Raw genomic sequence first — 25577 nt, 5'->3', positions numbered from 1 at the left:
GCAAATATGGGAAAAACGCAAATATGGGAAAAACGCAAATATGGGAAAAACGCAAATATGGGAAAAACGCAAATATGGGAAAAACACAAATATGGGAAAAACACAAATATGGGAAAAACGCAAATATGGGAGAAAAACAAATATGGGAGAAAAACAAATATGGGAGAAAAACAAATATGGGAAAAACGCAAATATGGGAAAAACGCATATATGGAAAAACACAAATATACGAAAAACGCAAATGCTGGGAAAAAGGCAAATATGGGAAAAACGCAAATATGGGATAAACGCAAATATGCGAAAAACGCAATAATGGGAAAAACGCATATTAGGGAATAACGCAAATTAGGGAATAACGCAAATTAGGGAATAACGCAAATTAGGGAATAACGCAAATTAGGGAATAACGCAAATTAGGGAATAACGCAAATTAGGGAATAACGCAAATACGGGAAAAACGCAAATACGGGAAAAACGCAAATATGGGAAAAACGCAAATATGGGAAAAACGCAAATATGGGAAAAACGCAAATATGGGAAGAAAACAAATATGGGAGAAAAACAAATATTGGAAAAAAACAAATATGGGAAAAACGCAAATTTTTTGAAAAACGCAAATATGGGAAAAACGCATATATGGGAAAAACACAAATATACGAAAAACGCAAACATACGAAAACGCAAATATGTGAAAACGCAAATATGTGAAAACGCAAATATGTGAAAACGCAAATATGTGAAAACGCAAAAATGTGAAAACGCAAAAATGTGAAAACGAAAAAATGTGAAAATGCAAATATGTGAAAAACGCAAATATGTGAAAAACGCAAATATGTGAGAACGCAAATATGGGAAAAACGCAAATATGGGAAAAACGCAAATATGGGAATAACGCAAATATGGGAATAACGCAAATATGGGAAAAACGCAAATATGGGAAAAACGCAAATATGGGAAAAACGCAAATATGGGAAAAACGCAAATATGGGAAAAACGCAAATATGGGAAAAACGCAAATATGGGAAAAACGCAAATATGGGAAAAACGCAAATATGGGAAAAACGCAAATATGGGAAAAACGCAAATATGGGAAAAACGCAAATATGGGAAAAACGCAAATATGGGAAAAACGCAAATATGGGAAAAACGCAAATATGGGAAAAACGCAAATATGGGAAAAACGCAAATATGGGAAAAACGCAAATATGGGAAAAACACAAATATGGGAAAAACACAAATATGGGAAAAACGCAAATATGGGAGAAAAACAAATATGGGAGAAAAACAAATATGGGAGAAAAACAAATATGGGAAAAACGCAAATATGGGAAAAACGCATATATGGAAAAACACAAATATACGAAAAACGCAAATGCTGGGAAAAAGGCAAATATGGGAAAAACGCAAATATGGGATAAACGCAAATATGCGAAAAACGCAATAATGGGAAAAACGCATATTAGGGAATAACGCAAATTAGGGAATAACGCAAATTAGGGAATAACGCAAATTGGGGAATAACGCAAATTAGGGAATAACGCAAATTAGGGAATAACGCAAATTAGGGAAAAACGCAAATTAGAGAAAAACGCAAATTAGGGAAAAACGCAAATGTGGGAAAAACGCAAATGTGGGAAAAACGCAAATGTGGGAAAAACGCAAATGTGGGAAAAACGCAAATGTGGGAAAAACGCAAATGTGGGAAAAACGCAAATGTGGGAAAAACGCGTATATGGGAAAAACGCGTATATGGGAAAAACGCAAATATGGGAAAAACGCAAATATGGGAAAAACGCAAATATGGGAAAAACGCGTATATGGGAAAAACGCGTATATGGGAAAAACACAAATATACGAAAAACGCAAATGCTGGGAAAAACGGAAATGTGGGAAAAAGGCAAATATGGGATAATCGCAAATATGGGATAATCGCAAATATGGGATAATCGCAAATATGGGAAAAACGCATATTAGGGAATAACGCAAATTAGGGAATAACGCAAATTAGGGAATAACGCAAATTAGGGAATAACGCAAATTAGGGAATAACGCAAATTAGGGAAAAACGCAAATTAGGGAAAAACGCAAATTAGGGAAAAACGCAAATTAGGGAAAAACGCAAATTAGGGAAAAACGCAAATTAGGGAAAAACGCAAATACGGGAAAAACGCAAATACGGGAAAAACGCAAATACGGGAAAAACGCAAATATGGGAAAAACGCAAATATGGGAAAAACGCAAATATGGGAAAAACGCAAATATGGGAAAAACGCAAATATGGGAGAAAAACAAATATTGGAAAAAAACAAATATGGGAAAAACGCAAATTTTGGGAAAAACGCAAATATGGGAAAAACGCATATATGGGAAAGACACAAATATACGAAAAACGCAAATATGTGAAAACGCAAATATGTGAAAACGCAAATATGTGAAAACGCAAATATGTGAAAACGCAAATATGTGAAAACGCAAAAATGTGAAAATGCAAAAATGTGAAAACGAAAAAATGTGAAAATGCAAATATGTGAAAACGCAAATATGTGAAAAACGCAAATATGTGAGAACGCAAATATGGGAAAAACGCAAATATGGGAAAAACGCAAATATGGGAAAAACGCAAATATGGGAAAAACGCAAATATGGGAAAAACGCAAATATGGGAAAAACGCAAATATGGAAAAAACGCAAATACGGAAAAAACGCAAATACGGAAAAAACGCAAATACGGAAAAAACGCAAATATGGAAAAAACGCAAATACGGGAAAAACGCAAATACGGGAAAAACGCAAATACGGGAAAAACGCAAATACGGGAAAAACGCAAATACGGGAAAAACGCAAATAGGGGAAAAACGCAAATACGGGAAAAACGCAAATACGGGAAAAACGCAAATATGGGAAAAACGCAAATATGGGAAAAACGCAAATATGGGAAAAACGCAAATATGGGAAGAAAACAAATATGGGAGAAAAACAAATATTGGAAAAAAACAAATATGGGAAAAACGCAAATTTTTTGAAAAACGCAAATATGGGAAAAACGCATATATGGGAAAAACACAAATATACGAAAAACGCAAACATACGAAAACGCAAATATGTGAAAACGCAAATATGTGAAAACGCAAATATGTGAAAACGCAAAAATGTGAAAACGCAAAAATGTGAAAACGAAAATATGTGAAAAACGCAAATATGTGAAAAACGCAAATATGTGAAAAACGCAAATATGTGAGAACGCAAATATGGGAAAAACGCAAATATGGGAATAACGCAAATATGGGAAAAACGCAAATATGGGAAAAACGCAAATATGGGAAAAACGCAAATATGGGAAAAACGCAAATATGGGAAAAACGCAAATATGGGAAAAACGCAAATATGGGAAAAACGCAAATATGGGAAAAACGCAAATATGGGAAAAACGCAAATATGGGAAAAACGCAAATATGGGAAAAACGCAAATATGGGAAAAACGCAAATATGGGAGAAAAACAAATATGGGAAAAACGCAAATATGGGAAAAACGCAATTATGGGAAAAACGCATATATGGGAAAAACACAAATATACAAAAAACGCAAATGCTGGGAAAAAGGCAAATATGGGAAAAACGCAAATATGGGATAAACGCAAATATGCGAAAAACGCAATAATGGGAAAAACGCATATTAGGGAATAACGCAAATTAGGGAATAACGCAAATTAGGGAATAACGCAAATTAGGGAAAAACGCAAATTAGGGAAAAACGCAAATTAGGGAAAAACGCAAATTAGGGAAAAACGCAAATTAGGGAAAAACGCAAATGTGGGAAAAACGCAAATGTGGGAAAAACGCAAATGTGGGAAAAACGCAAATGTGGGAAAAACGCAAGTATGGGAAAAACGCAAATATGGGAAAAACGCAAATATGGGGAAAACGCAAATATCAGGAAAACGCAAATATCAGGAAAACGCAAATATGAGGAAAACGCAAATATGAGGAAAACGCAAATGTGGGGAAAAACGCAAATGTAGGGAAAAACGAAAATTTGGGAAAAACAGCAAATATGGGAAAAGAGAAATTTGTGGTACAACTTGACATGAGGCAAGGATCAGTTGGTAGGACATAGTCTGAAGCATCAAGGGTTATGACATATAGGTCAAACGCAAATATGGGAAAAACGCAAATATGGGAAAAACGCAAATATGTGAAAAACCCAAATATGTGAAAAACCCAAATATGGGAAAAACCCAAATATGGGAGAAAAACTAATATTGGAAAAAAACAAATATGGGAAAAACGCAAATATGGGAAAAACGCAAATATGGGAAAAACGCAAATATGGGAAAAACGCGTATATGGGAAAAACGCGTATATGGGAAAAACGCGTATATGGGAAAAACGCGTATATGGGAAAAACGCGTATATGGGAAAAACGCGTATATGGGAAAAACGCGTATATGGGAAAAACGCGTATATGGGAAAAACACAAATATACGAAAAACGCAAATGCTGGGAAAAACGCAAATGTGGGAAAAACGCAAATGTGGGAAAAAGGCAAATATGGGATAATCGCAAATATGGGATAATCGCAAATATGGGAAAAACGCATATTAGGGAATAACGCAAATTAGGGAATAACGCAAATTAGGGAAAAACGCAAATATGGGAAAATCGCAAATATGGGAAAAACGCAAATATGGGAAAAACGCAAATATGGGAAAAACGCAAATATGGGAAAAACGCAAATATGGGAAAAACGCAATTTAGGGAAAAACGCAAATATGGGAAAAACGCAAATATGGGAAAAACGCAAATATGGGAAAAACGCAAATATGGGAAAAACGCAAATATGGGAAGAAAACAAATATGGGAAGAAAACAAATATGGGAGAAAAACAAATATTGGAAAAAACAAATATGGGAAAAACGCAAATTTTGGGAAAAACGCAAATATGGGAAAAACGCATATATGGGAAAAACACAAATATACGAAAAACGCAAATATGTGAAAACGCAAATATGTGAAAACGCAAATATGTGAAAACGCAAATATGTGAAAACGCAAAAATGTGAAAACGCAAAAATGTGAAAACGCAAAAATGTGAAAACGAAAAAATGTGAAAACGAAAAAATGTGAAAACGAAAAAATGTGAAAACGCAAATATGTGAAAAACGCAAATATGTGAGAACGCAAATATGGGAAAAACGCAAATATGGGAAAAACGCAAATATGGGAAAAACGCAAATATGGGAAAAACGCAAATATGGGAAAAACGCAAATATGGGAAAAACGCAAATATGGGAAAAACGCAAATATGGGAAAAACGCAAATATGGGAAAAACGCAAATATGGGAAAAACGCAAATATGGGAAAAACGCATATATGGGAAAAACGCAAATATGGGAAAAACGCAAATATGGGAGAAAAACAAATATGGGAAAAACGCAAATATGGGAAAAACGCATATATGGGAAAAACACAAATATACGAAAAACGCAAATGCTGGGAAAAACGCAAATGTGGGAAAAAGGCAAATATGGGAAAAACGCAAATATGGGAAAAACGCAAATATGGGAAAAACGCAAATATGGGAAAAACGCAAATATGGGAAAAACGCAAATATGGGAAAAACGCAAATATGGGAAAAACGCAAATATGGGAAAAACGCAAATATGGGAGAAAAACAAATATGGGAAAAACGCAAATATGGGAAAAACGCATATATGGGAAAAACACAAATATACGAAAAACGCAAATGCTGGGAAAAACGCAAATGTGGGAAAAAGGCAAATATGGGAAAAACGCAAATATGGGATAAACGCAAATATGCGAAAAACGCAATAATGGAAAAAACGCATATTAGGGAATAACGCAAATTAGGGAATAACGCAAATTAGGGAATAACGCAAATTAGGGAAAAACGCAAATTAGGGAAAAACGCAAATTAGGGAAAAACGCAAATTAGGGAAAAACGCAAATTAGGGAAAAACGCAAATTAGGGAAAAACGCAAATTAGGGAAAAACGCAAATTAGGGAAAAACGCAAATTAGGGAAAAACGCAAATGTGGGAAAAACGCAAATGTGGGAAAAACGCAAATGTGGGAAAAACGCAAATGTGGGAAAAACGCAAATGTGGGAAAAACGCAAATGTGGGAAAAACGCAAATGTGGGAAAAACGCAAATGTGGGAAAAACGCAAATATGAGAAAAACGCAAATATGGGAAAAACGCAAATATGGGAAAAACGCAAATATGGGAAAAACGCAAATATGGGAAAAACGCAAATATGGGAAAAACGCAAATATGGGAAAAACGCAAATATGGGAAAAACGCAAATTAGGGAAAACGTAAATTAGGGAAAACGTAAATTAGGGAAAACGTAAATTAGGGAAAAACGCAAATTAGGGAATAACGCAAATATGCGAAAAACGCAAATATGGGAAAACGCAAATATGGGAAAAACGCAAATATGGGAAAAACGCAAATATGGGAAAAACGCAAATATGGGAAAAACGCAAATATGGGAAAAACGCAAATATGGGAAAAACGCAAATATGGGAAGAAAACAAATATGGGAGAAAAACAAATATTGGAAAAAAACAAATATGGGAAAAACGCAAATTTTGGGAAAAACGTAAATATGGGAAAAACGCATTTATGGGAAAAACACAAATATACGAAAAACGCAAATATGTGAAAACGCAAATATGTGAAAACGCAAAAATGTGGAAACGAAAAAATGTGAAAATGCAAATATGTGAAAACGCAAATATGTGAAAAACGCAAATATGTGAGAACGCAAATATGGGAAAAACGCAAATATGGGAAAAACGCAAATATGGGAAAAACGCAAATATGGGAAAAACGCAAATATGGGAAAAACGCAAATATGGGAAAAACGCAAATATGGGAAAAACGCAAATATGGGAAAAACGCAAATATGGGAAAAACGCATATATGGGAAAAACGCAAATATGGGAAAAACGCAAATATGGGAGAAAAACAAATATGGGAAAAACGCAAATATGGGAAAAACGCATATATGGGAAAAACACAAATATACGAAAAACGCAAATGCTGGGAAAAACGCAAATGTGGGAAAAAGGCAAATATGGGAAAAACGCAAATATGGGAAAAACGCAAATATGGGAAAAACGCAAATATGGGAAAAACGCAAATATGGGAAAAACGCAAATATGGGAAAAACGCAAATATGGGAAAAACGCAAATATGGGAAAAACGCAAATATGGGAGAAAAACAAATATGGGAAAAACGCAAATATGGGAAAAACGCATATATGGGAAAAACACAAATATACGAAAAACGCAAATGCTGGGAAAAACGCAAATGTGGGAAAAAGGCAAATATGGGAAAAACGCAAATATGGGATGAACGCAAATATGCGAAAAACGCAATAATGGAAAAAACGCATATTAGGGAATAACGCAAATTAGGGAATAACGCAAATTAGGGAATAACGCAAATTAGGGAAAAACGCAAATTAGGGAAAAACGCAAATTAGGGAAAAACGCAAATTAGGGAAAAACGCAAATTAGGGAAAAACGCAAATTAGGGAAAAACGCAAATTAGGGAAAAACGCAAATTAGGGAAAAACGCAAATTAGGGAAAAACGCAAATTAGGGAAAAACGCAAATTAGGGAAAAACGCAAATGTGGGAAAAACGCAAATGTGGGAAAAACGCAAATGTGGGAAAAACGCAAATGTGGGAAAAACGCAAATGTGGGAAAAACGCAAATGTGGGAAAAACGCAAATATGAGAAAAACGCAAATATGGGAAAAACGCAAATATGGGAAAAACGCAAATATGGGAAAAACGCAAATATGGGAAAAACGCAAATATGGGAAAAACGCAAATATGGGAAAAACGCAAATTAGGGAAAACGTAAATTAGGGAAAACGTAAATTAGGGAAAACGTAAATTAGGGAAAAACGCAAATTAGGGAAAAACGCAAATATGCGAAAAACGCAAATATGGGAAAACGCAAATATGGGAAAAACGCAAATATGGGAAAAACGCAAATATGGGAAAAACGCAAATATGGGAAAAACGCAAATATGGGAAAAACGCAAATATGGGAAAAACGCAAATATGGGAAGAAAACAAATATGGGAGAAAAACAAATATTGGAAAAAAACAAATATGGGAAAAACGCAAATTTTGGGAAAAACGTAAATATGGGAAAAACGCATTTATGGGAAAAACACAAATATACGAAAAACGCAAATATGTGAAAACGCAAATATGTGAAAACGCAAAAATGTGGAAACGAAAAAATGTGAAAATGCAAATATGTGAAAACGCAAATATGTGAAAAACGCAAATATGTGAGAACGCAAATATGGGAAAAACGCAAATATGGGAAAAACGCAAATATGGGAAAAACGCAAATATGGGAAAAACGCAAATATGGGAAAAACGCAAATATGGGAAAAACGCAAATATGGGAAAAACGCAAATATGGGAAAAACGCAAATATGGGAAAAACGCTAATATGGGAAAAACGCGTATATGGGAAAAACGCAAATATGGGAAAAACGCGTATATGGGAAAAACGCGTATATGGGAAAAACACAAATATACGAAAAACGCAAATGCTAGGAAAAACGCAAATGTGGGAAAAAGGCAAATATGGGATAATCGCAAATATGGGATAATCGCAAATATGGGATAATCGCAAATATGGGAAAAACGCATATTAGGGAATAACGCATATTAGGGAATAACGCATATTAGGGAATAACGCAAATTAGGGAATAACGCAAATTAGGGAGAAACGCAAATTAGGGAAAAACGCAAATTAGGGAAAAACGCAAATTAGGGAAAAACGCAAATACGGGAAAAACGCAAATACGGGAAAAACGCAAATACGGGAAAAACGCAAATACGGGAAAAACGAAAATATGGGAAAAACGCAAATATGGGAAAAACGCAAATATGGGAAAAACGCAAATATGGGAAAAATGCAAATATGGGAAAAACGCGAATATGGGAAAAACGCAAATATGGGAAAAACGCATATATGGGAAAAACGCAAATATGGGAAAAACGCAAATATGGGAAAAACGCAAATATGGGAAAAACGCAAATATGGGAAAAACGCAAATATGGGAAAAAGGCAAATATGGGAGAAAAACAAATATGGGAGAAAAACGCAAATATGGGAAAAACGCATATATGGGAAAAACGCATATATGGGAAAAACACAAATATACGAAAAACGCAAATGCTGGGAAAAACGCAAATGTGGGAAAAAGGCAAATATGGGAAAAACGCAAATATGGGATAAACGCAAATATGCGAAAAACGCAATAATGGAAAAAACGCATATTAGGGAATAACGCAAATTAGGGAATAACGCAAATTAGGGAAAAACGCAAATTAGGGAAAAACGCAAATTAGGGAAAAACGCAAATTAGGGAAAAACGCAAATTAGGGAAAAACGCAAATTAGGGAAAAACGCAAATTAGGGAAAAACGCAAATTAGGGAAAAACGCAAATTAGGGAAAAACGCAAATTAGGGAAAAACGCAAATGTGGGAAAAACGCAAATGTGGGAAAAACGCAAATGTGGGAAAAACGCAAATATGGGAAAAACGCAAATATGGGAAAAACGCAAATATGGGAAAAACGCAAATATGGGAAAAACGCAAATATGGGAAAAACGCAAATTAGATAAAAACGCAAATTAGGGAAAAACGCAAATACGGGAAAAACGCAAATACGGGAAAAACGCAAATACGGGAAAAACGCAAATACGGGAAAAACGCAAATACGGGAAAAACGCAAATATGGGAAAAACGCAAATATGGGAAAAACGCAAATATGGGAAAAACGCAAATATGGGAAGAAAACAAATATGGGAGAAAAACAAATATTGGAAAAAAACAAATATGGGAAAAACGCAAATTTTGGGAAAAACGCAAATATGGGAAAAACGCATATATGGGAAAAACACATATATACGAAAAACGCAAATATGGGAAAAACGCAAACATACGAAAAACGCAAATATGTGAAAACGCAAATATGTGAAAACGCAAATATGTGAAAACGCAAAAATGTGAAAACGAAAAAATGTGAAAACGAAAAAATGTGAAAACGAAAAAATGTGAAAATGCAAATATGTGAAAACGCAAATATGTGAAAAACGCAAATATGTGAGAACGCAAATATGGGAAAAACGCAAATATGGGAAAAACGCAAATATGGGAAAAACGCAAATATGGGAATAACGCAAATATGGGAAAAACGCAAATATGGGAAAAACGCAAATATGGGAAAAACGCAAATATGGGAAAAACGCAAATATGGGAAAAACGCAAATATGGGAAAAACGCAAAAATGGGAAAAACGCAAATATGGGAAAAACGCAAATATGGGAAAAACGCAAATATGGGAAAAACGCAAATATGGGAAAAACGCAAATATGGGAAAAATGCAAATATGGGAGAAAAACAAATATTGGAAAAAAACAAATATGGGAAAAACGCAAATATGGGAAAAACGCATATATGGGAAAAACACAAATATACGAAAAACGCAAATGCTGGGAAAAACGCAAATGTGGGAAAAAGGCAAATATGGGAAAAACGCAAATATGGGATAAACGCAAATATGGGAAAAACGCAAATATGGGAAAAACGCAAATTAGATAAAAACGCAAATTAGGGAAAAACGCAAATTAGGGAAAACGTAAATTAGGGAAAAACGCAAATTAGGGAAAAACGCAAATATGCGAAAAACGCAAATATGCGAAAAACGCAAATATGGGAAAAACGCAAATATGGGAAAAACGCAAATATGGGAAAAACGCAAATATGGGAAAAACGCAAATTAGGGAAAAACGCAAATATGGGAAAAACGCAAATTAGGGAAAAACGCAAATTAGGGAAAAACGCAAATTAGGGAAAACGTAAATTAGGGAAAAACGCAAATTAGGGAAAAACGCAAATATGGGAAAAACGCAAATATGGGAAAAACGCAAATATGGGAAAAACGCAAATATGGGAAAAACGCAAATATGGGAAAAACGCAAATATGGGAAAAACGCAAATATGGGAAAAACGCAAATTAGATAAAAACGCAAATTAGGGAAAAACGCAAATTAGGGAAAACGTAAATTAGGGAAAAACGCAAATTAGGGAAAAACGCAAATATGCGAAAAACGCAAATATGGGAAAAACGCAAATATGGGGAAAAACGCAAATATGGGGAAAAACGCAAATATGGGGAAAAACGCAAATATGGGGAAAAACGCAAATATGGGGAAAACGCAAATATCAGGAAAACGCAAATATGAGGAAAACGCAAATGTGGGGAAAAACGCAAATGTAGGGAAAAACGAAAATTTGGGAAAAACAGCAAATATGGGAAAAGAGAAATTTGTGGTACAACTTGACATGAGGCAAGGATCAGTTGGTAGGACATAGTCTGAAGCATCAAGGGTTATGACATATAGGTCAAACGCAAATATGGGAAAAACGCAAATATGGGAAAAACGCAAATATGGGAAAAACGCAAATATGGGAAAAACCCAAATATGGGAAAAACCCAAATATGGGAGAAAAACAAATATGGGAAAAAAACAAATATGGGAAAAACGCAAATATGGGAAAAACGCAAATATGGGAAAAACGCAAATATGGGAAAAACGCAAATATGGGAAAAACGCAAATATGGGAAAAACGCAAATATGGGAAAAACGCAAATTAGGGAAAAACGCAAATTAGGGAAAAACGCAAATATGGGAAAATCGCAAATATGGGAAAAACGCAAATATGGGAAAAACGCAAATATGGGAAAAACGCAAATATGGGAAAAACGCAAATATGGGAAAAACGCAAACACGGGAAAAACGCAAACACGGGAAAAACGCAAACACGGGAAAAACGCAAACATGGGAAAAACGCAAACATGGGAAAAACGCAAACATGGGAAAAACGCAAATATGGGAAAAACGCAAATATGGGAAAAACGCAAATTAGGGAAAAACGCAAATTAGGGAAAAACGCAAATTAGGGAAAAACGCAAATTAGGGAAAAACGCAAATATGGGAAAAACGCAAATATGGAAAAAACGCAAATATGGGAAAAACGCAAATATGGGAAAAACGCAAATATGGGAAAAACGCAAATATGGGAAAAACGCAAATATGCGAAAAACGCAAATATGCGAAAAACGCAAATATGCGAAAAACGCAAATATGGGAAAAACGCAAATATGAGAAAAACGCAAATAACGGAAAAACGCAAATAACGGAAAAACGCAAATAACGGAAAAACGCAAATAACGGAAAAACGCAAATATGGGAAAGACGCAAATAACGGAAAAACGCAAATAACAGAGAAACCGCAAACATGGGATAACCGCAAACATGGAGAAAATGCAAATATGGGTTAAACGCAACCATGGGAAAAAAGCAAATATGGGAAAAAGCAAATATGGGAAAAAGCAAATATGGGAAAAACGCAAATATGGGCAAAACGCAAAGGTGGGAAAAAACGCAAAAGTGGGAAAAATGCAAATGTTGAAAAAACGCAAATGTAGGACAAATATGAAATTGGGAAAAGAGAAATTTGTGGCACAAATTGACAAGAGGAGAGAATCAGTTGGTAGGACATAGTCTGAAGCATCAAGGGTTCACGAAATATGGGTCAAACGCAATTATGGAAAAAACGCAATTATGGAAAAAACGCAATTATGGAAAAAACGCAATTATGGAAAAAACGCAATTATGGAAAAAACGCAATTATGGAAAAAACGCAAATATGGGAAAAACGCAAATATGTGAAAAACCCAAATATGTGAAAAACCCAAATATGGGAAAAACCCAAATATGGGAGAAAAACTAATATTGGAAAAAAACAAATATGGGAAAAACGCAAATATGGGAAAAACGCGTATATGGGAAAAACGCGTATATGGGAAAAACGCGTATATGGGAAAAACGCGTATATGGGAAAAACGCGTATATGGGAAAAACGCGTATATGGGAAAAACGCGTATATGGGAAAAACGCGTATATGGGAAAAACGCAAATATGGGAAAAACGCGTATATGGGAAAAACGCGTATATGGGAAAAACACAAATATACGAAAAACGCAAATGCTGGGAAAAACGCAAATGTGGGAAAAATGCAAATGTGGGAAAAAGGCAAATATGGGATAATCGCAAATATGGGATAATCGCAAATATGGGAAAAACGCATATTAGGGAATAACGCAAATTAGGGAATAACGCAAATTAGGGAATAACGCAAATTAGGGAAAAACGCAAATATGGGAAAAACGCAAATATGGGAAAAACGCAAATATGGGAAAAACGCAAATATGGGAAAAACGCAAATATGGGAAAAACGCAAATATGGGAAAAACGCAAATTATTGAAAAACGCAAATATGGGAAAAACGCAAATATGGGAAAAACGCAAATATGGGAAAAACGCAAATATGGGAAAAACGCAAATATGGGAAAAACGCAAATATGGGAAAAACGCAAATATGGGAAAAACGCAAATATGGGAAGAAAACAAATATGGGAAGAAAACAAATATGGGAGAAAAACAAATATTGGAAAAAAAGAAATATGGAAAAACGCAAATTTTGGGAAAAACGCAAATATGGGAAAAACGCATATATGGGAAATACACAAATATACGAAAAACGCAAATATGTGAAAACGCAAATATGTGAAAACGCAAATATGTGAAAACGCAAATATGTGAAAACGCAAATATGTGAAAACGCAAATATGTGAAAACGCAAAAATGTGAAAACGCAAAAATGTGAAAACGCAAAAATGTGAAAACGAAAAAATGTGAAAACGAAAAAATGTGAAAACGAAAAAATGTGAAAACGAAAAAATGTGAAAACGCAAATATGTGAAAAACGCAAATATGTGAGAACGCAAATATGGGAAAAACGCAAATATGGGAATAACGCAAATATGGGAAAAACGCAAATATGGGAAAAACGCAAATATGGGAAAAACGCAAATATGGGAAAAACGCAAATACGGGAAAAACGCAAATACGGGAAAAACGCAAATATGGGAAAAACGCAAATATGGGAAAAACGCAAATATGGGAAAAACGCAAATATGAGAAAAACGCAAATATGGGAAAAACGCAAATATGGGAAAAACGCATATATGGGAAAAACACAAATATACGAAAAACGCAAATGCTGGGAAAAACGCAAATGTGGGAAAAAGGCAAATATGGGAAAAACGCAAATATGGGATAAACGCAAATATGCGAAAAACGCAATAATGGAAAAAACGCATATTAGGGAATAACGCAAATTAGGGAATAACGCAAATTAGGGAATAACGCAAATTAGGGAATAACGCAAATTAGGGAATAACGCAAATTAGGGAAAAACGCAAATTAGGGAAAAACGCAAATTAGGGAAAAACGCAAATTAGGGAAAAACGCAAATGTGGGAAAAACGCAAATGTGGGAAAAACGCAAATGTGGGAAAAACGCAAATGTGGGAAAAACGCAAATGTGGGAAAAACGCAAATATGGGAAAAACGCAAATATGGGAAAAACGCAAATATGGGAAAAACGCAAATATGGGAAAAACGCAAATATGGGAAAAACGCAAATATGGGAAAAACGCAAATATGGGAAAAACGCAAATATGGGAAAAACGCAAATTAGGGAAAACGTAAATTAGGGAAAACGTAAATTAGGGAAAACGTAAATTAGGGAAAAACGCAAATTAGGGAAAAACGCAAATATGCGAAAAACGCAAATATGGGAAAAACGCAAATATGGGAAAAACGCAAATATGGGAAAAACGCAAATATGGGAAAAACGCAAATATGGGAAAAACGCAAATATGGGAAAAACGCAAATATGGGAAAAACGCAAATATGGGAAGAAAACAAATATGGGAGAAAAACAAATATTGGAAAAAAACAAATATGGGAAAAACGCAAATTTTGGGAAAAACGCAAATATGGGAAAAACGCATATATGGGAAAAACACAAATATACGAAAAACGCAAATATGTGAAAACGCAAATATGTGAAAACGCAAAAATGTGGAAACGAAAAAATGTGAAAATGCAAATATGTGAAAACGCAAATATGTGAAAAACGCAAATATGTGAGAACGCAAATATGGGAAAAACGCAAATATGGGAAAAACGCAAATATGGGAAAAACGCAAACATGGGAAAAACGCAAATATGGGAAAAACGCAAATATGGGAAAAACGCAAATATGGGAAAAACGCAAATATGGGAAAAACGCAAATATGGGAAAAACGCAAATATGAGGAAAACGCAAATATGGGAAAAACGCAAATATGGGAAAAACGCGTATATGGGAAAAACGCAAATATGGGAAAAACGCGTATATGGGAAAAACGCGTATATGGGAAAAACACAAATATACGAAAAACGCAAATGCTAGGAACAACGCAAATGTGGGGAAAAGGCAAATATGGGATAATCGCAAATATGGGATAATCGCAAATATGGGAAAAACGCATATTAGGGAATAACGCAAATTAGGGAATAACGCAAATTAGGGAGAAACGCAAATTAGGGAAAAACGCAAATTAGGGAAAAACGCAAATTAGGGAAAAACGCAAATTAGGGAAAAACGCAAATACGGGAAAAACGCAAATACGGGAAAAACGCAAATATGGGAAAAACGCAAATATGGGAAAAACGCAAATATGGGAAAAACGCAAATATGGGAAAAACGCAAATATGGGAAAAACGCAAATATGGGAAAAACGCAAATATGGGAAAAACGCAAAAATGGGAAAAACGCAAATATGGGAAAAACGCAAATATGGGAAAAACGCAAATATGGGAAAAAGGCAAATATGGGAGAAAAACAAATATGGGAGAAAAACGCAAATATGGGAAAAACGCATATATGGGAAAAACGCATATATGGGAAAAACAGAAATATACGAAAAACGCAAATGCTGGGAAAAACGCAAATGTGGGAAAAAGGCAAATATGGGAAAAACGCAAATATGGGATAAACGCAAATATGCGAAAAACGCAATAATGGAAAAACGCATATTAGGGAATAACGCAAATTAGGGAATAACGCAAATTAGGGAAAAACGCAAATTAGGGAAAAACGCAAATTAGGGAAAAACGCAAATTAGGGAAAAACGCAAATATGGGAAAAACGCAAATATGGAAAAAACGCAAATATGGGAAAAACGCAAATATGGGAAAAACGCAAATATGGGAAAAACGCAAATATGGGAAAAACGCAAATATGGGAAAAACGCAAATATGGGAAAAACGCAAATATGCGAAAAACGCAAATATGGGAAAAACGCAAATATGAGAAAAACGCAAATAACGGAAAAACGCAAATAACGGAAAAACGCAAATAACGGAAAAACGCAAATATGGGAAAGACGCAAATAACGGAAAAACGCAAATAACAGAGAAACCGCAAACATGGGATAACCGCAAACATGGAGAAAATGCAAATATGGGTTAAACGCAACCATGGGAAAAAAGCAAATATGGGAAAAAGCAAATATGGGAAAAAGCAAATATGGGAAAAACGCAAATATGGGCAAAACGCAAAGGTGGGAAAAAACGCAAAAGTGGGAAAAATGCAAATGTTGAAAAAACGCAAATGTAGGACAAATATGAAATTGGGAAAAGAGAAATTTGTGGCACAAATTGACAAGAGGAGAGAATCAGTTGGTAGGACATAGTCTGAAGCATCAAGGGTTCACGAAATATGGGTCAAACGCAATTATGGAAAAAACGCAATTATGGAAAAAACGCAAATATGGAAAAAACGCAAATATGGGAAAAACGCAAATATGGGAAAAACGCAAATATGGGAAAAACGCGTATATGGGAAAAACGCAAATATGGGAAAAACGCGTATATGGGAAAAACGCGTATATGGGAAAAACACAAATATACGAAAAACGCAAATGCTAGGAAAAACGCAAATGTGGGAAAAAGGCAAATATGGGATAATCGCGAATATGGGATAATCGCAAATATGGGAAAAACGCATATTAGGGAATAACGCAAATTAGGGAATAACGCAAATTAGGGAGAAACGCAAATTAGGGAAAAACGCAAATTAGGGAAAAACGCAAATTAGGGAAAAACGCAAATTAGGGAAAAACGCAAATACGGGAAAAACGCAAATACGGGAAAAACGCAAATATGGGAAAAACGCAAATATGGGAAAAACGCAAATATGGGAAAAACGCAAATATGGGAAAAACGCAAATATGGAAAAACGCAAATATGGGAAAAACGCAAATATGGGAAAAACGCAAATATGGGAAAAACGCAAATATGGGAAAAACGCAAATATGGGAAAAACGCAAATATGGGAAAAACGCAAAAATGGGAAAAACGCAAATATGGGAAAAACGCAAATATGGGAAAAACGCAAATATGGGAAAAAGGCAAATATGGGAGAAAAACAAATATGGGAGAAAAACGCAAATATGGGAAAAACGCATATATGGGAAAAACGCATATATGGGAAAAACACAAATATACGAAAAACGCAAATGCTGGGAAAAACGCAAATGTGGGAAAAAGGCAAATATGGGAAAAACGCAAATATGGGATAAACGCAATAATGGAAAAAACGCATATTAGGGAATAACGCAAATTAAGGAATAACGCAAATTAGGGAATAACGCAAATTAGGGAAAAACGCAAATTAGGGAAAAACGCAAATTAGGGAAAAACGCAAATTAGGGAAAAACGCAAATTAGGGAAAAACGCAAATTAGGGAAAAACGCAAATTAGGGAAAAACGCAAATTAGGGAAAAACGCAAATTAGGGAAAAACGCAAATGTGGGAAAAACGCAAATGTGGGAAAAACGCAAATGTGGGAAAAACGCAAATATGGGAAAAACGCAAATATGGGAAAAACGCAAATTAGATAAAAACGCAAATTAGGGAAAAACGCAAATACGGGAAAAACGCAAATACGGGAAAAACGCAAATACGGGAAAAACGCAAATATGGGAAAAACGCAAATATGGGGAAAACGCAAATATGGGAAAAACGCAAATATGGGAAGAAAACAAATATGGGAGAAAAACAAATATTGGAAAAAAACAAATATGGGAAAAACGCAAATTTTGGGAAAAACGCAAATATGGGAAAAACGCATATATGGGAAAAACACATATATACGAAAAACGCAAATATGGGAAAAACGCAAACATACGAAAAACGCAAATATGTGAAAACGCAAATATGTGAAAACGCAAATATGTGAAAACGCAAAAATGTGAAAACGAAAAAATGTGAAAACGAAAAAATGTGAAAACGAAAAAATGTGAAAATGCAAATATGTGAAAACGCAAATATGTGAAAAACGCAAATATGTGAGAACGCAAATATGGGAAAAACGCAAATATGGGAATAACGCAAATATGGGAAAAACGCAAATATGGGAATAACGCAAATATGGGAAAAACGCAAATATGGGAAAAACGCAAATATGGGAAAAACGCAAATATGGGAAAAACGCAAATATGGGAAAAACGCAAATATGGGAAAAACGCAAATATGGGAAAAACGCAAATATGGGAAAAACGCAAATATGGGAAAAACGCAAATATGGGAAAAACGCAAATATGGGAAAAACGCAAATATGGGAAAAACGCAAATATGGGAAAAATGCAAATATGGGAGAAAAACAAATATTGGAAAAAAACAAATATGGGAAAAACGCAAATATGGGAAAAACGCATATATGGGAAAAACACAAATATACGAAAAACGCAAATGCTGGGAGAAACGCAAATGTGGGAAAAAGGCAAATATGGGAAAAACGCAAATATGGGATAAACGCAAATATGCGAAAAACGCAATAATGGGAAAAACGCATATTAGGGAATAACGCAAATTAGGGAAAAACGCAAATGTGAGAAAAACGCAAATGTGGGAAAAACGCAAATATGGGAAAAACGCAAATATGGGAAAAACGCAAATATGGGAAAAACGCAAATATGGGAAAAACGCAAATATGGGAAAAACGCAAATTAGGGAAAAACGCAAATATGGGAAAAACGCAAATTAGGGAAAAACGCAAATTAGGGAAAAACGCAAATTAGGGAAAACGTAAATTAGGGAAAAACGCAAATTAGGGAAAAACGCAAATATGGGAAAAACGCAAATATGGGAAAAACGCAAATATGGGAAAAACGCAAATATGGGAAAAACGCAAATATGGGAAAAACGCAAATATGGGAAAAACGCAAATTAGATAAAAACGCAAATTAGGGAAAAACGCAAATTAGGGAAAACGTAAATTAGGGAAAAACGCAAATTAGGGAAAAACGCAAATATGCGAAAAACGCAAATATGGGAAAAACGCAAATATGGGGAAAAACGCAAATATGGGGAAAAACGCAAATATGGGGAAAACGCAAATATCAGGAAAACGCAAATATGAGGAAAACGCAAATGTGGGGAAAAACGCAAATGTAGGGAAAAACGAAAATTTGGGAAAAACAGCAAATATGGGAAAAGAGAAATTTGTGGTACAACTTGACATGAGGCAAGGATCAGTTGGTAGGACATAGTCTGAAGCATCAAGGGTTATGACATATAGGTCAAACGCAAATATGGGAAAAACGCAAATATGGGAAAAACGCAAATATGGGAAAAACGCAAATATGGGAAAAACGCAAATATGGGAAAAACGCAAATATGGGAAAAACGCAAATATGGGAAAAACGCAAATATGGGAAAAACGCAAATATGGGAAAAACGCAAATATGGGAAAAACGCAAACACGGGAAAAACGCAAACACGGGAAAAACGCAAACACGGGAAAAACGCAAACATGGGAAAAACGCAAACATGGGTAAAACGCAAATATGGGAAAAACGCAAATATGGGAAAAACGCAAATTAGGGAAAAACGCAAATTAGGGAAAAACGCAAATTAGGGAAAAACGCAAATTAGGGAAAAACGCAAATATGGGAAAAACGCAAATATGGAAAAAACGCAAATATGGGAAAAACGCAAATATGGGAAAAACGCAAATATGGGAAAAACGCAAATATGGGAAAAACGCAAATATGCGAAAAACGCAAATATGGGAAAAACGCAAATATGAGAAAAACGCAAATAACGGAAAAACGCAAATAACGGAAAAACGCAAATAACGGAAAAACGCAAATAACGGAAAAACGCAAATAACGGAAAAACGCAAATATGGGAAAGACGCAAATAACGGAAAAACGCAAATAACAGAGAAACCGCAAACATGGGATAACCGCAAACATGGAGAAAATGCAAATATGGGTTAAACGCAACCATGGGAAAAAAGCAAATATGGGAAAAAGCAAATATGGGAAAAAGCAAATATGGGAAAAACGCAAATATGGGCAAAACGCAAAGGTGGGAAAAAACGCAAAAGTGGGAAAAATGCAAATGTTGAAAAAACGCAAATGTAGGACAAATATGAAATTGGGAAAAGAGAAATTTGTGGCACAAATTGACAAGAGGAGAGAATCAGTTGGTAGGACATAGTCTGAAGCATCAAGGGTTCACGAAATATGGGTCAAACGCAATTATGGAAAAAACGCAATTATGGAAAAAACGCAATTATGGAAAAAACGCAATTATGGAAAAAACGCAATTATGGAAAAAACGCAATTATGGAAAAAACGCAATTATGGAAAAAACGCAAATACGGGAAAAACGCAAATACGGGAAAAACGCAAATACGGGAAAAACGCAAATACGGGAAAAACGCAAATACGGGAAAAACGCAAATACGGGAAAAACGCAAATACGGGAAAAACGCAAATACGGGAAAAACGCAAATACGGGAAAAACGCAAATATGGGAAGAAAACAAATATGGGAGAAAAACAAATATTGGAAAAAAACAAATATGGGAAAAACGCAAATTTTGGGAAAAACGCAAATATGGGAAAAACGCATATATGGGAAAAACACATATATACGAAAAACGCAAATATGGGAAAAACGCAAACATACGAAAAACGCAAATATGTGAAAACGCAAATATGTGAAAACGCAAATATGTGAAAACGCAAATATGTGAAAACGCAAATATGTGAAAACGCAAAAATGTGAAAACGCAAAAATGTGAAAACGCAAAAATGTGAAAACGAAAAAATGTGAAAACGAAAAAATGTGAAATCGAAAAAATGTGAAAACGCAAATATGTGAAAAACGCAAATATGTGAGAACGCAAATATGGGAATAACGCAAATATGGGAATAACGCAAATATGGGAATAACGCAAATATGGGAAAAACGCAAATATGGGAAAAACGCAAATATGGGAATAACGCAAATATGGGAATAACGCAAATATGGGAAAAACGCAAATATGGGAAAAACGCAAATATGGGAAAAACGCAAATATGGGAAAAACGCAAATATGGGAAAAATGCAAATATGGGAGAAAAACAAATATTGGAAAAAAACAAATATGGGAAAAACGCAAATATGGGAAAAACGCATATATGGGAAAAACACAAATATACGAAAAACGCAAATGCTGGGAAAAACGCAAATGTGGGAAAAAGGCAAATATGGGATAAACGCAAATATGCGAAAAACGCAATAATGGGAAAAACGCATATTAGGGAATAACGCAAATTAGGGAAAAACGCAAATTAGGGAAAAACGCAAATTAGGGAAAAACGCAAATTAGGGAAAAACGCAAATTAGGGAAAAACGCAAATTAGGGAAAAACGCAAATTAGGGAAAAACGCAAATGTGAGAAAAACGCAAATGTGAGAAAAACGCAAATGTGAGAAAAACGCAAATATGGGAAAAACGCAAATTAGGGAAAAACGCAAATTAGGGAAAATCGCAAATTAGGGATAAACGCAAATTAGGGAAAACGCAAATTAGGGAAAAACGTAAATTAGGGAAAAACGCAAATTAGGGAAAAACGCAAATATGGGAAAAACGCAAATATGGGAAAAACGCAAATATGGGAAAGACGCAAATAACGGAAAAACGCAAATAACGGAAAAACGCAAATAACGGAAAAACCGCAAACATGGGATAACCGCAAACATGGAGAAAATGCAAATATGGGAAAAACGCAAATATGGGAAAAACGCAAATATGGGAAAAACGCAAATATGGGAAAAACGCAAATATGGGAAAAACGCAAATATGGGAAAAACGCAAATATGGGAAAAACGCAAATATGGGAAAAACGCAAATATGGGAAAAACGCAAATATGGGAATAACGCAAATATGGGAAAAACGCAAATATGGGAAAAACGCAAATATGGGAAAAACGCAAATATGGGAAAAACGCAAATACGAGAAAAACGCAAATATGAGAAAAACGCAAATATGAGAAAAACGCAAATAACGGAAAAACGCAAATAACGGAAAAACGCAAATAACGGAAAAACGCAATAATGGGAAAAACGCAAATAACGGAAAAACGCAAATATGGGAAAGACGCAAATAACGGAAAAACGCAAATAACGGAAAAACGCAAATAACGGAAAAACCGCAAACATGGGATAACCGCAAACATGGAGAAAATGCAAATATGGGTTAAACGCAACCATGGGAAAAAAGCAAATATGGGAAAAAAGGAAATATGGGAAAAAGGCATGTAGTGGACTGTTAAGGCAGCTAGTCCACAGGGAAGTAGCCGAAAGGGCACGCGTAAACTCATGCCGTCATGCGTTAAGTCCGGAACATGATTCGTAATGAATGTGATAAAGAAAAGAACGTAGCTACTAGAACACTTAACTTTTATATCGTCCTTTGGTATACAGCATTCTTGATGATACAAGTGAGACTATCTTGAGATTCATGAAGTAACTAATGGCGCCTTGCTAGGTGGTAGCCATGGACTTAGCTGAAGGCTATTCTGTCTCTCGGCAAATGAGAGAAACGCTTCGTCAGTCTAGTCGCTAGCAACGTCGTCGTACAACTGGGTCGAGTGCTAGTCAGTTTCTCGAGACCTGCCTTGTGGTGGCGCTCGGTCTGAGATCCTGACAGTGGCGACACGCGGGTCCGACATGTACTAATGGACCGCGGCCGATTTAAGCTACCACCTAGCAAGTGTGGTGTCTGGCGGTGACACCACAAGGCAAATATGGGCAAAACGCAAGTAAGGGCAAAACGCTAAGGTGGGAAAAACGCAAAGGTGGGAAAAATGCAAATTTGGGAAAAACGGAAATGCTTAAAAAACGCAAATGTAGGACAAATGCAAATGTGGGAAAAGAGAAATTTGTGGCACAATTTGACAAGAGGCCAGAATCAGTTGGTAGGACATATTCTGAAGCATCAACGGTTCACGAAATATGGGTCAAACGCAAATATGGGAAACACGCAAATATGGGAAACACGCAAATATGGGAAACACGCAAATATGGGAAACACGCAAATATGGGAAACACGCAAATATGGGAAACACGCAAATATGGGAAACACGCAAATATGGGAAACACGCAAATATGGGAAACACGCAAATATGGGAAACACGCAAATATGGGAAACACGCAAATATGGGAAACACGCAAATATGGGAAACACGCAAGTATGGGAAACACGCAAATATGGGAAACACGCAAATATGGGAAACACGCAAATATGGGAAACACGCAAATATGGGAAACACGCAAATATGGGAAACACGCAAATATGGGAAAAACGCAAATATGTGACAAACTGAAATATGGGATAAACGCATATATTGAAAAAACGCATATATTGAAAAAACGCATATATTGAAAAAACGCAAATATGGGGAAAATCGCAAAAATGGGGAGAACCGCAAATATGGGGAAAAACGCAAATATGGGGAAAAACGCAAATATGGGGAAAAACGCAAATATGGGGAAAAACGCAAATATGGGGAAAAACGCAAATATGGGGAAAAACGCAAATATGGGGAAAAACGCAAATATGGGGAAAAACGCAAATATGGGGAAAAACGCAAATATGGGGAAAACGCAAATATCAGGAAAACGCAAATATGAGGAAAACGCAAATGTGGGGAAAAACGCAAATGTAGAGAAAAACGAAAATTTGGGAAAAACAGCAAATATGGGAAAAGAGAAATTTGTGGTACAACTTGACATGAGGCAAGGACATGAGGCAAGGACATAGTTTGAAGCCTCAAGGGTTATGACATATAGGTCAAAAGCAAATATGGGAAAAACGCAAATATGGGAAAAACGCGAATATGGGAAAAACGCAAATATGGGAAAAACGCAAATATGGGAAGAAAACAAATATGGGAAGAAAACAAATATGGGAGAAAAACAAATATGGGAAAAACGCAAATTTTGGGAAAAACGCAAATATGGGAAAAACGCAAATATGGGAAAAAAGCAAATATGGGAAAAACGCAAATATGTGAAAACGCAAATATGTGAAAACGCAAAAATGTGAAAACGCAAATATATGAAAACGCAAATATGTGAAAAACGCAAATATGTGAAAAACGCAAATATGTGAAAAACGTAAATATGTGAAAAACGCAAATATGTGAAAAACACAAATATGGGAAAAACGCAAATATGGGAAAAACGCAAATATGGGAAAAACGCAAATATGGGAAAAACGCAAATAACGGAAAAACGCAAATAACGGAAAAACGCAAATAACGGAAAAACGCAAATAACGGAAAAACCGCAAACATGGGATAACTGCAAACATGGGATAACCGCAAACATGGGATAACCGCAAACATGGGATAACCGCAAACATGGGATAACTGCAAACATGGGATAACCGCAAACATGGGATAACCGCAAACATGGGATAACCGCAAACATGGAGAAAATGCAAATATGGGTTAAACGCAACCATGGGAAAAAAGCAAATATGGGAAAAAGCAAATATGGGAAAAACGCAAATATGGGCAAAACGCTAAGGTGGGAAAAACGCAAAGGTGGGAAAAATGCAAATTTGGGAAAAACGGAAATGCTGAAAAAACGCAAATGTAGGACAAATGAAAATGTGGGAAAAGAGAAATTTGTGGCACAATTTGACAAGAGGAGAGAATCAGTTGGTAGGACATAGTCTGAAGCCTCATGGGTTCACGAAATATAAGAAAATCACAAATACGGGAAAAACGCACAAAGGACAACTTGACAAGAGGCCAGAATCAGTTGGTAGGACATATTCTGAAGCATCAACGGTTCACGAAATATGGGTCAAACGCAAATATGGGAAACACGCAAATATGGGAAACACGCAAATATGGGAAACACGCAAATATGGGAAACACGCAACTATGGGAAACACGCAAATATGGGAAACACGCAAATATGGGAAACACGCAAATATGGGAAACACGCAAATATGGGAAACACGCAAATATGGGAAACACGCAAATATGGGAAACACGCAAATATGGGAAACACGCAAATATGGGAAACATGCAAATATGGGAAACACGCAAATATGGGAAACACGCAAATATGGGAAACACGCAAATATGGGAAACACGCAAATATGGGAAACACGCAAATATGGGAAACACGCAAATATGGGAAACACGCAAATATGGGAAACACGCAAATATGGGAAAAACGCAAATATGGGAAAAACGCAAA

This window comes from Schistocerca nitens, chromosome 6 (assembly GCF_023898315.1).
Source record: "Schistocerca nitens isolate TAMUIC-IGC-003100 chromosome 6, iqSchNite1.1, whole genome shotgun sequence".
In the NCBI taxonomy this organism is placed as follows: domain Eukaryota; kingdom Metazoa; phylum Arthropoda; class Insecta; order Orthoptera; family Acrididae; genus Schistocerca; species Schistocerca nitens.
Note: the sequence above shows the minus strand (reverse complement) of the source record.